This window comes from Anguilla rostrata, chromosome 5 (genome assembly GCF_018555375.3).
Source record: "Anguilla rostrata isolate EN2019 chromosome 5, ASM1855537v3, whole genome shotgun sequence".
NCBI lineage: Eukaryota > Metazoa > Chordata > Actinopteri > Anguilliformes > Anguillidae > Anguilla > Anguilla rostrata.
Genome location: NC_057937.1, coordinates 55,314,792 through 55,332,851, shown reverse-complemented (window position 1 = coordinate 55,332,851; position 18,060 = coordinate 55,314,792). Strand labels below are relative to the sequence as shown.

Sequence of the window (18,060 nt, the reverse complement as noted above, 5' to 3'; positions counted from 1 at the left end):
TGTAATTACGGTTTAGTTACTGTGGAAAGCTGTACAAACGTGGAACTTCATAGGATTACTGTGCTTGTCAAATTGGGAATTGTAAAAGCAAATGTGGGATTTCTCTCACACACTGGTTAATACCAGCTTGACAGCACACGGGTGATAATTTATTTAGGTAAACAGTTTTTATCAAACGCGTGATAATGCTGCGATAGTCTTGGGATATCCTTGTAACTGTCTCACAATTTATTTAAAAAAAATTTGGCAATCGTTTTCACAAAAATATTAAGAATGTTAATATACTTGGGCACTTATAAATGTCTCAAAAAAATCCTTATATGAAATGAGCCCTTGGTTGGCATGTGCCAATGCACAGCTTTGCCTGTGCTTTCAGTGGGCTATTTGAGCAAATCACTGTCTTAACATGAATCTGCTGTCATACTAAATTGAAAGCAACAGGTCCCTGCGATGAGAATAAGTTCACTACTGGGTATGAGAATGCATTTGCACTTGCGTGCGTGTGTGTGTGTGTGTGTGTGTGTGCGTGCGTATGTCCTCTGTACCCTCGTGCGTGACGGAGAAAAATGAGAAAGCAAATTTAGAACTCAAATTATGCTTTCCTAAAGAGAGGGAGCACAAATAAAGGAATGGGTCGTGACGTCCCCGTTGCAGAGTGTGCCGTGTGACGTACCGTGTGACCCTGTACTCACAGCTGGGTAATAGTGGAGTATGACAGCCCTGTGTCAGGCTGTCTGGAAGTAAGGCACTCTGTGTACCCCCCCCGGCCCCCCCCCCCGCCATCCCCCCCCCCCCCCCCCCCCCGCGATACCCGGCACATGAGCCAGATAAGTGCAGCTGCACTGACTGTACCCAAGGGGGCATCTCTCCCCTGCAGCGGTCGAAATATACAGGGGTGGGGAAAGGAGAAAGAGAGGGAGGGAGAGGGAGAGGGTGAGAGAGAGAGAGAGGGTGAGGGAAAGAGAGAGAGGGAGAGAGAGAGAGGGGAACTTCCCAAACCTACTCGAATCACAAAAAAATATAATTCTCCTGGGAGAGGAAAGATATACATATATATGTAGCTACCTGCCACAGCCTGAGGAACAGTTATGACCCTTATTGTTATTGTTAATAAATTAAAATGAATTGTCATTTGTTGTTTTATTAATTTAGTTCTTGTTTTTGCATGTACTTGTTTGGCGTTTTTTTATTATTTTGTTTGTTATAATTGATGACAGTACACTGTACATTATGTACATTGTAATGTGTTTTGTAAAGCTTTGGCAACGAGAGAGAGAGAGAGAGAGAGGGAGAGAGAAAGAGAGAGAAAGAGAGAGAGAGAGAATATGGTTGGATATCCAGAACTGGCTCCTAATGGGAACTGGTTCCAAAATTTTAAGAACTCACGGAGAATCAGTGGCGTTCGCAAAACGAGTGAAATGGCTGAGCAAAAAGAAGTCTGCAGAAAAGTTCAAGTCCACTGCCAGGGCCTGCCGCTCTGATTCCCCTGTCCCTGGTCGCATTTGTGCGTCATCACAACACGTAGGCTGTTGTTTACAACAAGAGTTGTGCTAAGCTTCACTGGAGAACGCAGCAATGCAGATAGGGAAAAATGTAATCGCTGTGGTAAAATTTAATTTAATGTAAGCACCTCCAGTGTGTCAAAACATTTACTGCAGCATGGTGTGAACCTTCAGTGTTGCACCGTTTTTGATGTCCCCTGTCCCAGTCCTAACAACCCAGATTCAGCTAGTGCTAGTAGCACCTCACACTCAGGGAACATACTGTACAACAATGCACACAGCAGCGTACATCCAACTTTAATATGACAAGCTAGAGAATGATATTTATGCTTCTCTTAGACACTGTACCCAACCCTAGAGAGGGGAGTGAGAGACAGAGAGAGAGAGGGAGAGATGGAAGAGGGGAAAACAGTTGGGGGGGTAAAAATAAAACTGAGAAATAGGAAAATGAGAGGGACAGAGAGTGATAGTGAGATGGATAGAAAGAGACAGAGAGAGAGAAAAAGAGAGAGGGTGGGTTTCAGCCTGAGGAGACTTCAGCTGGCAGCTGTGACTACAAAGCGTGAGGGCGAGTGAGAGAGAGAGAGAGAGAGAGAGAGAGAGAGAGAATACTAGAGGCAGCAAGTAAGCAATAGGGAGAGAGAGAGAGAGTGTGCTAGAGAGCGAGGGAGAGAGGAAGGGAGAGAGAGAGAGCCTGCAAACGGCAGTGACCCCACCGAGCGGAATCAAGTGCTGGAGGAGAGCGGGAAAGAGAAAGCCAGAGAAAGAGAAAGAGAGAGAGAGTGTGTGTGAGAGAGAGAGAGAGAGAGAGAGACAGAGAGAAAGAAAGAGCGCATGTGGAAGGAAGTGGATTCTCTCTCAGTTGATTTTACGACCATCTTATCTATGATGCATCCACTGCGATGCCAGTGCTGGGATTCACACCTTTTGCCAGCGCGACTGGACGTCCCGCGCAGGAACTTTCTCTGAGGAGGGACACCCCCCACCCCCCCGTCCCACCACCGGAATTAAGAGCGCGCTCCCCATTCATTCCATCCATCCATCCTGACATGAAGGTGAGTGGCTCCTCTGTCTGCATGTGCGCTGCTACATCAGGCTTCTGTGTATACGCTGATATTAAAGTACAGCAAGTTGTAACAATGCCTTCGGCTGGGGGGGCTTTCTAAGATTAACCCATCCATTTGTTTTTTTTCCCTCTAAATCCTAAAATTTGGAACAGCATTTGAAAAATCATTTTAAATTCCCCATTTAATCCATGAATGCTGCAGTTTTGCGGATATATGAAATGTGCAGCCGGAAGCATTTTGCACTGCGTGCATTTTGTACAGACCTCATTTTCTGAAGATAGCCTTGGTACAGCACTATTCTGAGATTTTGCTCATGATTCACGGATTGTAAGGGATTGTCCATTTCGCAAGTTGATTACAGTGAGGAGGAAAGAGTTTACAATACTCTACTCCTGGGTTTTATTGTGCTTGTTTCAAATCTTTATCAAGGGTGGCTCATGGTAAGACTTTAAGCTTCCCATATGGCAGTGAATTGCTCAATGTTAATGTTTAGTGCTTAAGGATGATGCATAGGTGGAGGCAGCGAACGTTATTGCTGCTGTGGGTTTGCCCTGAAAACCAGGACACATTGGAAGCTGCTGTTTAGGAACATATCTCCAGTGGAGCAGCCTGATGATAATGAGCATGGGAAGCAGCAACAGGCTGCTGGACAGTAAGAAACGGACACACACACACACACACACGCACGCACACACACGCACACATGCAGGCACACACACAGGCACGCACACACGCACACGCACGCACACACATGCACACTCCTCTCTCAAATGTATACTCTCATCATTTGGACATACACTCCCACCCATCCTCTTTCTGTACATTTTTTTATTAAACAAAGATTGTAAACCCGATTTTATAGACCTGTGTGGCAAGTACAGTTATACAAATATCCACACTCGCTTATACAAATATTCTCTCAAATGAATGCATGCTCTTTCCTGCCTTTTCTATATACACTGAGCGTGTGTGTGTATGTGTGTGTGTGTAAAAAAGAGAGAGAGATAGAAAGCATTAAGGTCCTACCGTATCTGCACTACAGTGTGTCTCCTCTCCATCACGCTTTGGTCATTCATTCATAACCATTTGTATGATTACACATTAGCACCCAAAAATCATTACAAACCAGACTGTGGAAAACCGTGCTTATTATTTCACTCTAGCTGAGATCCAAGGCAGGTCATTTGCAAGTTTACTGGCTTATAATAGCCTAGATTGACACACAGTGTAACTCTAATTAGGAAGATGAAGTCCAGATTGTAAGTGGATAATTGGATCTGTGCCATAGCCAGGGCCTTTACAGTAAATACTGTTACCCAGGAAACATTATCGGTTCATTGCTTATTAGGATGAGCGCGCCTGCTATATTTAATGAGGATCACACCTCCCCACCCCACCACCCCCTAAAAAAGAAAACCAAGAAAAAAAACCTGTATACCTAGTGCGTGAAATCATTAAAGAACCCCTGAGAGTGTGATGGCATCTACATCAGTGAGGGATAACAGTTTGCCTCCCATGGCTAGCTCCTCTCAACATTGTTCACGCATAACACAGGGAAGTGACAAAGCCTTGGAATTCAGAGAGAAAGAGAGCGAGAGATGAGAGATGAGAGAGAGAGAGAGAGTGGAAGAGAGAGAGAGAGAGAGAGTGAAAGAGAGAGAGAGAGGGAGAGAGAGAGAGAGATGGAAGAGAGAGAGGGGGAGAGAGTGAAAGAGAGACAGAGAGAGAGAGTGAAAGAGAGAGAGAGAGGGAGAGAGAGAGAGAGATGGAAGAGAGAGAGGGGGAGAGAGTGACAGAGAGACAGAGAGAGAGAGTGAAAGAGAGAGAGAGGGAGAAAGTGAAAGAGAGAGAAAGAGAGAGAGTGAAAGAGAGAGAGGGAGAGGGAGAGAGAGTGAAAGAGAGAGAGAGATGGAAGAGAGAGAGGGAGAGGGAGAGAGAGAGTGAAAGAGAGAGAGAGATGGAAGAGAGAGAGAGAGGGAGAGAGAGAGAGGAAAGAGGAGAGGAGAAGAGAGGAGAAAGAGAGAGAGAGTGAAAGAGAGAGAGGGAGAGGGAGAGAGAGTGAAAGAGAGAGAGAGTGTGAAAGAGAGAAAGGGAGAGGGAGAGAGAGAGAGTGAAAGAGAGAGAGAGATGAAAGAGGGGCGATTTTCTTTTTCCCTCTTCGGAACGTGGCTGTGCTCACGTGTCGGCCACATTACAGCGGGAATGATTCCTTCCGCAGGACACAGCCTGTGATTGTAATTCCTGATGACTGCCCCCCCCCCAACCCCTCCCCAGTCGGGAATCACTCCCCAAGCCCACAGCTCATTCCCGATCTCCTTCCCTCTTCCCCGGCGGAACAGCGTCTGGCACACAGCCCGCTAAACCTTTGTTTGGCAAAGCCCCTTAAGCAGCACCGCCTTCTTTTTACACACGCCAGAGAAAATGACACACCCAAAACAAAATGGGTACTGCCCTCGAACCCTTCTGACTACATGCATAATCCTGGTCTCTTCTGAACTGGCGGTTTGTTTTTTTTTAAAGAGTCAGAATTAATCTAAATATTACTGAAACAAAGTCACAGAAGCTCAAACATTTTTCCAGAGAAGATACAGATGCTTGTTGTGGTTGTGCCTGGTGCGGTTAGAAACACAATGCAGACACAGCCACAACACTGGATAAATCCTGGTTCAAATTTGATGACATTACAACCAAAAGTGAGTACTCTGCATTGTTTTTTTTATGAGCTATGTCTAGGCAGGTTTCCAAAAATGCCATTTGGAGACTCCAAAAGGACCAGTGGTAACCAAATGATATGATTGGTCTTTAGAGGTGTAAAACTATATATTGTATACTACTATGCTCGTGGAACAAGTATGCTTAAAAGTAGCTTGCTTTCCCCCTGCCTGTCACCCTCTCCCTCCCTCTCCATCTACCTCTCACCCCCTCTTCTGCTCACGCTCCTTGCAGCCTCTAGCAGCAGCAGGTCTGGAAGATTGTAGAAAATACACCAGCTATCTAGTCTAATAATCCATTGATTGAAGTTTTCACCAAAAACCCCACCCCCACCAACATGTCTAAATATTCTCACTTCTCAATATTCTCTAATGTTTTCCATTATTATTATTCGGTATGCCTACTCCTTATTTTCAGAAGTACTGAATAATAAGAAAAATGTTGCGAGAATGTATTTAAATGCTCACTGATGTAAAATGGGATCAAGTCCTTCAATGAACATGCCCTTTGCTGTGGATTCAAAGCTGTTTTCACTATCCTCCATCTGAGAAATATTCACTCAGATGAGCGATTTCTTCCAAGGCCTCCAAATGCCGAGTCTTCTGTTTAGACTTGGCCATTGAAAAATGAGATTTTCTAGTAAAACAACCTTTGTATGGACTTTTTATGCATAAAGACTCAAAAATGTTGAGACTCATGCACAACATTTTCAGCATGCACACTGAAAAGGTTATGGTTTGTTCAAGGCATACTATTTTTTATTTGAAAATATTACAAAATAAATATTCTAAGGCATATCTATGATGCACTGGCAATCTCAGTCTTTACACACTTTAGCCAAATTTGCGCACCTTTTACCTGTATCGGTTATTCCACAATTTGTTTGAGACGTTTCTAGGCGTGGCGCTCTTTTCTGTGTGGGGAGGGGTGGGCATGGGTGCAGAGCCTGTGGTTTGGGATCAGAGTCCAACGAAGTGTTTGTTGCTAGTCAGCTGCTGCAATGGCAGATGCTAAGAAGCCTGGATACAGCAAAGCAAAAAGACAAGCCACCAATGCTCCTTCAAAAACTTGAGTCAAACTTGGAATTACTTTTTTTTGGTGGCCGTCAGCTAAAGCTCACCAAGTGGATGAAAAACGACAGGGAGTTGGCATGTTTTCTGTTGGACCTGTAAGTAATGTTACTTTTAGCTGGTTACCTTACGCAGCTAGATCCCCGATGTTGGGTAGCTTTTGTTTCGAATTCTGTTCTTCCATCACGATGCCTTCTCCCCCATTGGGAACAGCTGTTACTGTTTATGGTTGCAACTTATCTAGCTTGGTAATTCACCTGCATTTACTTCAGTCAGGAGAAATGAATTTGATACATCATGCATGCTATCTAGCTAATGTTACGTGAAGCCAACTTCATTTACAAAGCTAACAAAGTTGCTAACAACTTTGAAAAGGCTACAGATAACTTTATGAAAAATTCATTGGGCCTCATTCACAAAAGTTTTTAAAAAATTATTCTTAAAAATTTGTTCTTAAAAATTTTCCTATGAAAAACCAATAGGGGATTCATGACACATGTACAGACCTTTGTTTTTGTGCATATCCCAGATGTGTGAGATGATGAATGCTGACTGTTTGTAAATTTTATGTGAAATCCTATTCATGTGATTAGCATGAAGAAACCGCCACAAACAAATATGAATAAGAAAAACAAGTGCAAATCCGCAATTCATCCATGTGTGCATACATCCACGCACACACCCTCACACAAACACGTGACCTCTTCTTTGGCTCATGACCAACCTTTCCACAAAATCGGGCGCAATTCTGTGCATCCATTCTGGAGTTATGCACCTTTTTGTGATAGGCCCCCTCTACGCCCCCTCTTGGTCAATCGGCCTGAAAGTTACTCAGCTCTACCTTCGGTCATGACCAACCTCCATGCCAAATTTCAGCCTCCTGGGGCAAAAACTGTGGCTGCTATGGGGTGGGACACTTTTGTGGACCAACCGACCAACCGACCAGCCAACCGACCGAACGACTGACAGAGCTATAGAGGTACGGTCACAGTTAATAAAAAGATGAATGCCGAAATTTTCGTGGAAACGTTCTTACACGCAGTTTACGATCAAATATGATTGTATGAATGTTTTGTGAATGAGGCATTACATTACATTACATTTATTTGACAGACGCTTTTATCCAAAGTGACGTACAATAAGTGCATGTTCCATATTTTGGAGGGTTACAAGTTTTACAGCTAACTCAGCAATCCTGCTTCGTGAAACAGAGCCCAGAATAGCTAAATAAATTAAATAATAAAATAAAAAGTTGGAAAGCATATTTTCAGAATAAGAGAAGCAGCTGATATGGCCTGTTGTGCAAATGAGGGGATGCTCATGTGTAAGCGTCACCGGACAACTAAATTAGAATTTTAAATTTATTATTAAGTTTAGAAATTGAATTTGGTTACACCAACTATGCGTTTAATAATTTGGATTTGCATGTACTTTTAAAATTGAATGCTGGGATTGGAATCTGAAATTCAATAACACAAACTTTCATGGATCTCCTAGGAGTGGAGTTTTCCAGTATCCAGTTTCAGTTTCATTTGGAAACTTGCAAGCTCTATTCAACTCTCAGGGAGCCACAATTTTAAACGTGACTCCTCAGAAGCCTTTGACTTCCCGAAGGCTTTCAGTTTGTGAGCATCCAGGCGCTTACAGGAAAAGCAGCTGTTCACAGATGTCATCGATCTGTTGGGGCACATCGCTGGCTTCTCAACGGCCATTACTGAGGGCAAGAGGTTTTTCTGCTCAAAGCAACAGCAAGCTGTCAAACTGTGGGTAACGTTGTGTACATAGTTAAAAGTTATCGAAATTAATTACCGTCATGCATTGCTCGCGTTAGCGAATGTAAAACTGTCAGTAAATTTAGTTCGCTAAATTCTAATTCGGTTGACACAGATTAACACCAGAGATGCGCTACAGCATTTGTTCCCAAACTTTGTTCAGAGGAATCCATTGTGTGTGCTGGACTTTGTCACAACTAATTTCAATGAATCTCAGTTTCAGTATATAAAAACAACAATAGATTTAGCCATTCATACATTACAGTGGATACTGCCTCAGTAGCATTTCTTCTGACTATACTATTAGTCAGACTAAACCCATTAGTCTGTGTAAAACAAATTATACAATATAGAAAAAGAACAGAAGATAGTAAGGACATTAGTTATTATAATTAATATTTATAAGGCATACAATGAAGCAACCCCCCCCCCCCCCCCCCCCCCCCCGACTGCTGAATCCTGAAACATTCATTCAACTACATTAGGACTTATGATTGAACTCGAAATTACAAATTCTTAACAACTTAAGTTCATTGCTGCTCTTGTTTATCATGTTTTTACTGTTGCAAATTAAAACTTTTTGTTCAGGAGCTGCATATCAGAGTGATGTAACCAGGGAATTTGCAGTGAATACCACACACACACACATACACACACACACCGGTAAATTCTTCAGGAAGAAACTTGATTGCAAGCTTATTGACACTCACATTAAATTAAGATTTTTTTTTTCTCTCCAGTTGTATATGACCTTTTAAAAAATCTCCTTCATTTACATTTCCCACCACAGACATAATTGATCCTATCTAAACAGAAGTGCACTTGCTGTCGGTGCGGTAATTAAATTTGTTCCTCGCTAGTTTATTTTCTGACGTTAACCCTTAGTGCCTTTCTCTGCTTTTCCTCAGTCTGTTCTTCAGTATTGCAGGGTAGCAACGAGAGTGTTGGGTAATGCAAATTTCAACAACAGTTTAACGTTGGGAACTATCATTTTTAAAAGTTATGCATTTCTAGAGCCTTTTATAGATAATGCCTTTGTCAACCTTTGTCAGTCAAAGTTGACAAAGGCATTATCTATAAAATGATCGTTGACATTGGAGGTTTTATTCTAAGCATTTTTAGTACTTTTTGTTTACTTTTTTGAACTGAGAAAGCAGATGAAACTTAACAATGGCTTATAATTTGCTTCAAGACAGAGACTATTCATAATAATCACAGCTGTATAATTTGATGCTCAAGGCTAAAAGTAAAACTGATTCAAGGCAGTTTTGGCTTTTTTGGCGTGTCAAATAAATGTGTGTGGGAGTGTCTAATTGGTCAGTTATTTTATTTGTCAGGTTCGATCCTAGTTTGGCTTTATTGCACCCCTGTATCACCCACACCAGAGCATGGAGCACTACAGCAAAAATGAGCACTACCCACTACTTCTGCAGTAGTGTCTTCCACACTACTGCACACCATTCAGTGCTACAAGGGAGCCAGCCAATCCGTGAAGCTCTCGACGATGTGGTAGATGTGTTAGATTTAAAAAAAAAAATGTTATTCAGAATTGTCTCCAGGGCATCCTCACGTCTGAGTTAGCAAACGTAGCGTGAAGCACACATCTGTTCCTATGTCTGAAGCCCATGCATGTCTGTATTTCCCACTTGACCTTAAATCACCAGGGGTGTGCACATGGCTTTCAAGCAAATTGCTGCCATTTTGAAATATAGCTGTCGATGAAGGAACTTCACCGCAAAACAGGGAAAGAAAAAAAAAAAGATTAAAAGAGAGTTGCTGAAAATGATGACTTGCCAATGGTTAACACCCTGGACAGATGTATGGTGAGAGAGGTTTAAAAAAAATGGACTGATCTGAAGATGAATGAAAAAAATAATGAGACACAGGGATCAGCTCATTTAAAAACAGCACATATGCTGTCAGAGGAAAGGCTGGGTGTCCCTGCCCTGTCAGTGCTGCTAATGATACAAGCAGTAGTATTGGGAAGATGTCAGTGTCTGGCATTACCTCAGTCAGTTCCCAAGATCAATGCATCTTCCCCCTCATGCGCAATCCCTTTCCCGTCAGTCCAGATACAGTTTAATACACAAGTATCTGAGGCAGGTACAAATTTTTTTGTTTCTTTGGCTTCTGTACTCCAGCACATTGGATTTAAAATGAAACAATGAATATGAGGTAAATGTGCAGACTGTCCACTTTAATTTGAGGGCGTTTACATCCGTGTCACGTGATCATTGTAAGAATTATACCACTTTTCTTTTGCATAGTCCCGCCATTTTGGGGGAGCAAAAGTACTGGGGCAAATGAACATAATCTGAAATAAAGTCATCATATTTAGTAGCGAATTGCAAATCCTTTTCATTCGATGACCGCTTGAAGTCTGCGACCCATAGGCAATGTCCTTAGCGAGTGAAACGCGTGTTCAGCTGAGTTCAGGATGGGCGATTGACCTTGCCAGTCAAGAACATTCTGCCGATTGGCCCTGAAAAACTCCTTGGTCGCCTTAGCAGTATGTTCTGGGTCATTGTCCTGCTGCAAGGTGAAGCACCAGCGTCCAATGAGTATTGAGGCATTTGTCAGGATCTGAGCAGATAAGATGTTTCTGTACCCTTCAGAATTCATCCTGCTGCTGCCATCTGCAGTCACGTCATCGATAAAGACAAGTGATCCAGTTCCAGTGGTAGCCATACATATCCAAGTCATAAAGCTACCTCCACCATTTCACAGATGAGGGGAGTGCTTTGGATTATGAGTTCCATTAGATCGTTACAGTTCTTTCTCCACACTTTCTCCGTTCTATCACTTTGGTCCAGGTTAATACTCGACTCATCTGTCCATAAGACAGACACATCTATGCCTACATCCTGAAGAGTGTTCTTGATCTGTTTGACAGTTGAAAAGGGGTCTTTCTTGAAAGCTTTCTTTGGTCATCCACTACAGTGATCTTTCACGATCTAGTACGTCATTTGCTATTGCTGAACTCAGCAGTACATTCTTATTTCCTAACAATGCATCAAACGGTTCATTTTGATACACACAATGTTTTGACCGTGTCTCTGATTGATTTATTATGGTTTTTCAGCCTCGTGTTGGCTTGCCTTCCTGGCACTGGCACTTCTTTGGTCCTCACATTGAAAGACAACAGCAACAGACTCCAAATGTAAATTCCACACGTATAATCAGCTCTAGTCTAGACCTTTCGTTAGCTTTTGTTGTGCATGAAGTAATGAAGCAAAGACACACAGCTGGCCAAGAAACAGCTCAGCAAGCCAACTGCCACCAGAACCATTACTCCTACATCCTATGATTTCCTGCCTTCTCTGAATAACGAGCAGATTGTCAGGTGTGTCCACTGTCCATTGGCATTTGGCGACTGGGTTTTATGGTGGTATAGGAACCTCACACTTCAAGAGCTGTATTGCTGGCAATACTGTTTAATTATACAGCTGAGCGCGCCTTCTCAGTTTTTGACAGGATGTTTCCACCCCCCTGCTGCACCCAGGCCAATGCGTTCAAAATAAATCATTTTTCATGATTGTACAAGTTGAATGTATACTCTTGGGTAGTAGCAATCAGGGGCAGCAGTCACTGGCAAAAGATGATAAACTCCATTGCCAGTGGACACGGGGGGGAGTTAGTCTACCGGGTAGCATGGCAGGGAGATTAATGACTTTTCACACATTTGTGACGTGTGTTTGCTCAAACCAGTGATCCCTCACACTGTCTCACGCAAAAAATTTAGTACAGTGCAAAATATGCTATTGTGTCAGCAGTGTATCATTTTTTATATATATAGAAACTGACTTTTTAAATTTTTTTTAGAGAAACTCACATTCTCTTTCATCTGAAAATGACATTTCTGTGTGCTTGTAAATTTGTGGGAGTACTGGGAATGCATTAGTTGACGCAGCAATCACTGCGAGTACCTTTGATTTACCTTTCAGCTTCATTGGCTATGAAGGAGAGGACTGGAATCAGAGACCAATCAATGTAATTTCTTATAGTTTTTTTCATTGGTTTCCAAGACCAGAGGGGCCCAGATACCAGATGATGCAATGCCACTTTCTTGCTGCCAATTGTGTATATGGACGGTCAGAAGCAACTGTGAATATTTACACTCTGATACATGTTCATGTTAATATTGAATATTAATATTAGAAAGCTGTATACATACATTATATAATCAAATCTGACTGTATGATTTTTACATTTTGTTCTATTTTTTAAAAGCCCATTCAATGTGCTTAAATGCAAACATCCACTTCTACAACTGCAACAGATTTAACGTATAAAGCACCATGAGCGTTGCTGGTGATTAAATTCATCGCGTTGCAGCGGGTTTGAAGGACAGAGCTCACAAAGTAAATCTCCAGAGGGAAGAAAAGATAAACATCTGTGTGGGGAGCTAAATATTAAAATAAAATTTAAAAATCTGACTAGATTAAAACTACTGGAAGCCAACCTGGTATCATTCTGAAATTAAATTCAGTTCACCACATGACAACGCACCAGCCTTCCACTGACCACTAGGACACAGGGAACTTCAGTCTTGGAATAATAGGGTCACAGCAAAAAAAAACAACAGTATAATAATACACTTATCTGATAAATCTCATTACATTACAGTTATATTACTATTAGTTATTCGGTTCATGTTCTTATCCAGACCAATGTATAGTATTTATCCCTACATACACACATGTAGTTATAGCATGAACTACACTGGACTATATGGCTACATGCATATAGTACACTATATATAATTATAATATATTATATATTAGTGCTAATAGAATATTATGTTTTCCCAGGGAGATGTATGGGAAGCACCAAACAGAGCCTTGTCCTCTATCCTCAATGCTCACTGTCGTACTCATTTTGATCTCAGCTAAGTCCTGTCTGTCCTGTGTCTTTCTGTTCCTGTCTGTACAGGAAGGAGCCTTTGATCACAGCACAAGCCCCTGGAGGGGAGAGTCCTAGAGCCCCGCCCACCCCCCCAACCCCACAGCGCACCCCCATCACAGAGTGACTCATGTCCCCATCATCATGTCCTCCCCCCTGGGAAACATGAGCTCGGCCCGGGGGTGGGGGATCTTCCCGGGGGCCACGGTGAGCGCCAATCTGACTGGGGGGGTGGCGGTGGCCCTGCCCGGGCAGGGCGGGGGGGGCGCCTCCCCGGCCCCGCCCTGCGTCTCCTGCTGCTGCGGCCTGCTCGGCCACACGCTGGCCGTGGTCTTCATGGTCAGCCTGGCCTTCGCCATCGTCGTGGGCAACGTGGTCACGCTGATCGTGTTCATGCAGACGCGCCAGTGCCGCACGCCTCAGGGGTATCTGAAAGGTACGCGCCGCCGCCGCCGCCTCGTCCTCGAAGCCGCCGACGACCACGCCGTTAGCCGCGGCGATCGATAGCACGCAGTCAAAGGAATGTGATTGGTTCACTGACGTAGGACAAATGGAAGACACCGTAGCCGCAAGGGAAACGTGTCTTTCAACCAGGCAGACGTGCCAGATCTCACCCAGGATGGGCCAGGGAGAGTGAAGGGTGTCATCATACCTTGGCTCTTAAGCTCCTGACTCTTGACTGAAGACCGTGATTAGTATTTTAGTTGCAGGAGGTGTCACAGTGATGGACAAGAATAAAATGAACACTGATGGTTCTCGGATAAGACTGGGAACGCCTTGTCAACTAATGCGCCATTATTCTTGATTGCTTCACAAATGGCTTCAGAAAATCCTGCGAGACAGGAAAAACTCATAGCTCTCTACCTGTGAGAGCTGGTCCTTGCAGTACCACAGTATCCCACAGGGGGTCAGTAATTCAACCTGATGCAGGGCACTGAAAATAATTAATTTGTAGGACTTGAGTTTGACAACTGTGCTTGAATTAGAAACAATGTAGATGAATAACAGATAATTAGACGTGTTGTGTGGACTGGTATACTTCACATTCAACCCAAAATCACTAACATTAGAGGTTATTAGCAGTAATTCAAAAATAATTTCCATTGCACGTAATAATAATGATAAAAATAATAGCGAAAGAAAACAATGTATTAGCATAAAGTAAACACAGTAGCATACTCTATGAAGGATTTTTTTTTAAATAGTGGAAAAATTAGGTATTTAAAAATATTACATATGCTGTACTGTACTTGCACAGCTTGATATATAATAGAATTGCATTCTTGTCAAATATCATATGTACAATAAATACAGATTACATACTCAAATTTATGAATTCAATGCTTGATTTCAGAGAGGCCATCTGTTTCAGTAGAAAAGCCCCTGACATATTCCTCCAGTGCTTTGCCCTTTAAACGTAATTAAGCAGTCAAACAGGGGCTAAACGTATGCAATGCGGAGCAGATGCCACAGTTTAAGCGCTTGATTAGGTACCTGTGCACGTGCATATTAATGGCTTACTGTCCTCTGCAGTCAACGGATCTTAACCTTTTTTTGATTATTTTTTGGTATTCTGCTGGCAATCAATTCATGGCCTTGGGTTAGTTATTAACTTTAAATATCTCATATGATACAAATTTTAAAGGCCAGTAGACTAGTGTGGGAAAGGACTGCAGCTTGGTCATGTAGACAAGTTTCTTTTTATTTTTTGTATTAAAAGAAAAAATTAATTTAATACAAAAATCCAATGTCGTGCTGCTAGCTTGAATAAAACTCCTAATCTGTAAAGTTGTGATCACTTTTAAATGACAGCTCGTGTCCTGTTGCTTCATTATCAAATAAATTATTCTGGCTTAATTAATTAAGCAAGAGATATTTACCACTTCCGAGGCAGACTAACAGCATATGAGGGTCCTAAAAAAAAATCCGAATGTAGCGGCTTTTTTATCAAAATTAATCATGCAAGCACTTATCTGGTGTTGGGGTGGAAAGTTTGATTTAAAGGGAGCCCATTAGAATAACAGATTGGAAGGGAAGAGGAAAACGGCAATGATTAAAAGAACCTTTCCACAGACCACCGAGTGCTCGGACCATTTTAAAACAAAAAAAAAATTTTAAAAAGAAAGAAAAAGAAAAACTTTAGTTTTGGCAAAAAAGAAAGGAAACAAAAGCCTAATGCTATCTTCCAGATATGACCAATATAAAGCAATTGACCTTTGACCCTGCTTAAGGGAGCCTTTTGTCTGGTGTAAGTCAAAGCGTTTTATTGTCTCCCGCAGTGTCCCTGGCGATGGCGGACATGATGGTGGGCGTGCTGGTGGTGCCGTTCTCCGTCTACACCGAAATCTCCCTGATGGTGACCAGCGCGCCCCCGGTGTGGTACCAGGGGGGGCCCCTGCTCTCGGCGGGAGGGCTGGGGGGCCCCTGGCAGCCCTGCAAGCTGATTGGCCCCGTGTTCGCCGGCTGCACCTTCGTCTCCATCAGCACCATCTTCCTGATGACGGTGGAGCGGAGCGTGGCCGTCCTGCGGCCGCTGCACAAGGACTCCCTGGTGACGCGGCGTCGCGTCCTCCTCCTCATCCTCCTCTCCTGGGCCGGCAGCTTCCTGCTGGCCCTGGCGCCGCTCACCATCGGCCCTGGCTTCACCCTGGAGTACAACGAGTGCAGCCGAATGTGCAACTACGTTCCAGTGTGGGACGGGGCGGAGCCGCCGCCCGGCGGGAAGGTGCTCCTGCTCTTCCCCGTCTTCGACTTCACGCTGCTGGGCGGGACGCTGGCGGTCAACATCCTGTCCTTCACCCGCATCCGCCGCTACACCCGCAAGCGCAAGCTGCTCTCTGAGGTGGGCGGGGGCGGGGGCGGGGGGGGCGGGGCGGGCGGGGCGGGCCCTCCCAGAGGCCCTCCTTCTCGGACATCAAGGCGGCGAAGACGATCGGCATCCTGACGTTCGCCTTCACGGCCTCCTTCTCGCCCATCGCCGTGTTCGTGCTGGGCAACGTGGTGGGACACACCTGGTGCAGGTTCTCCTTCTTCGCCTTCTGGATGCTGACGGCCAACAGCTGCTGCAACGTGATCATCTACAGCGTGCGGGACCGGCGCTTCAGGAAGGGCGTGGCCATCCTGTTTCAGAGGAACCAGACGCCCCCGCTGGAGGAGAAGAGCTGAGACCGCCAGGTCCGCTGTCCGTCATCTCAGTCGGCCACGCCCACCGCAGACATTGCTGTAGACCAGATGGTCGGCTCCTTATTCCCAAAAACCTGAAGTTCTGGCGGTCTTCCGTTGATACCGGAACATTGCAGTTTGATGCGTCTTCTGAGAACTCCTGACTAAGTGCACCATTCAGCGGCTGTTCGGAAGCACAGGAACCTCTCGCTATTAACCGGAGCGCTCCCGTAGTTCATAAAGAGGGAGGGCGGAAGTAACATCTGGTTCTTCTCTAATATCAGTGGCTCTGTTTGACACCACAAGCCACAAGCTCCAAGCGGCTCTTCACCGAGCGGCTTGGGGACAGGGCAGACTGTGATCCTCTTCAGCATGTCTTGTCAAGGGGCAGTTGCGTCGTAATGTGCCCGTTGTTTTCGTTGTGCATGTCGCTAACCTTGGGCTGCCGGGTGCTCGTGGGGTTTTCGGCCTATGCATGGCTTCCCTCCCAGGTACGGCCTGACGCCGACACCCCTGTCTTGTGTTTGAGAGACGGCTCCAAGGGGTTTTTTTGTCACGACCGATATTTCGTCACGGAGAACACAAAATGTGCGATTGATTTTTCTTGTGCAGGTCCGATTGACTGAACTGTATTTACGATTTTTAAAAAAACGCAAAATCAAATATTGTATTCATTACTCAGAAATGATAATTACATTTTAAAAAAGAGGATTTTATTTCTACTTGCCTGATGCAGTTGACCGCAGCACCTGAATCCCATACAGAAGCAAATGCATTGCCAAATGGGGCCATATACAGGACAGACTGTATGGCAGAGCTTGGCACAGAAAAAAATGCCTTACATATTTTATACCAGCAGGACATAGCTCAGGAGGTAAGAGCGGTTGTCTGGCAGTCGGGGGGTTGCTGGTTCGATCCCCCGCCCTGGGCATGTCGAAGTGTCCCTGAGCAAGACACCTAACCCCTAATTGCTCTGGTGAATGAGAGGCATCATTTGTAAAGCGCTTTGGATAAAAGCGCTATATAAATGCAGTCCATTTACCATTTACCAAGGACACATGATGTCGTGGACATCAGGTCATTTCCCTGTTAGCTGTGGTTTGGTTTTTTTTTTTTCAAACCATGAGCTATTCAGAGGCTGACATGCTCAGAAATAAATTTTGCTCCTTCAGAATGATGCTTACTTCCGTGGATTGCTCATTGTATTATTTGTAATCTTCTCCACAGCGCATGCACACAGTACTGTATGTTTCGTTTTTCCAAATTTCTTGCTTGGAAGGTCAGTCGGTTGACCGTTGTGTCAAGAAATTATTTGTCTACTTTGTAATCACGGAAAAGAAATCAAGATTAAAATGATTACTACCCTCAAAATTAGTTCACCCGAATCATCTCAAACTTTAAATGACAGCATCATGCAAGTTTCTGTTCCCCACACCACCCCTAACATGGAACACGGGTTTCAGTGTGTGTCCTCATTTGAATATTGCTGTGGTTGATATTTTTGACACTGTGCATTGCATTATCGGTATTGCATAATTGAAGAGATGGTGACTTGAGATTTTTTTTTTTTTAAATAAAGACATTCACAACTGTCGTCCTCTCGTATGTGGTGGCTACTCACTGAGCGTAATCTGATTGGACAGGGCTGGTAACCTCCCATTCCTGTAATCAGACATGCATTTCAACAGGAAGATAAGCAGGCCTGCAGCACCACCATATCAACATAAAATAAACTGTGCACATGGTTACTCACCTACACTGAGTGGAGGACCACAGTAACCTCTAACCAAAGAAAATAAGAGCAAACTAATCGGCGATTTGTAATTTACCGAGTACTGTGTTCTTGGACCAATACACCCATTCGGAATTTAAA

The 18,060-nt window shown here is 43.9% G+C and overlaps 1 pseudogene; it reads left to right on the top strand.

The window, feature by feature from the left end:
- Nucleotides 1–1,987: 1,987 nt before the first annotated feature.
- Nucleotides 1,988–17,187, top strand: LOC135255719 (beta-2 adrenergic receptor-like; annotated as a pseudogene).
- The last annotated feature ends 873 nt before the right edge of the window (nucleotides 17,188–18,060 follow it).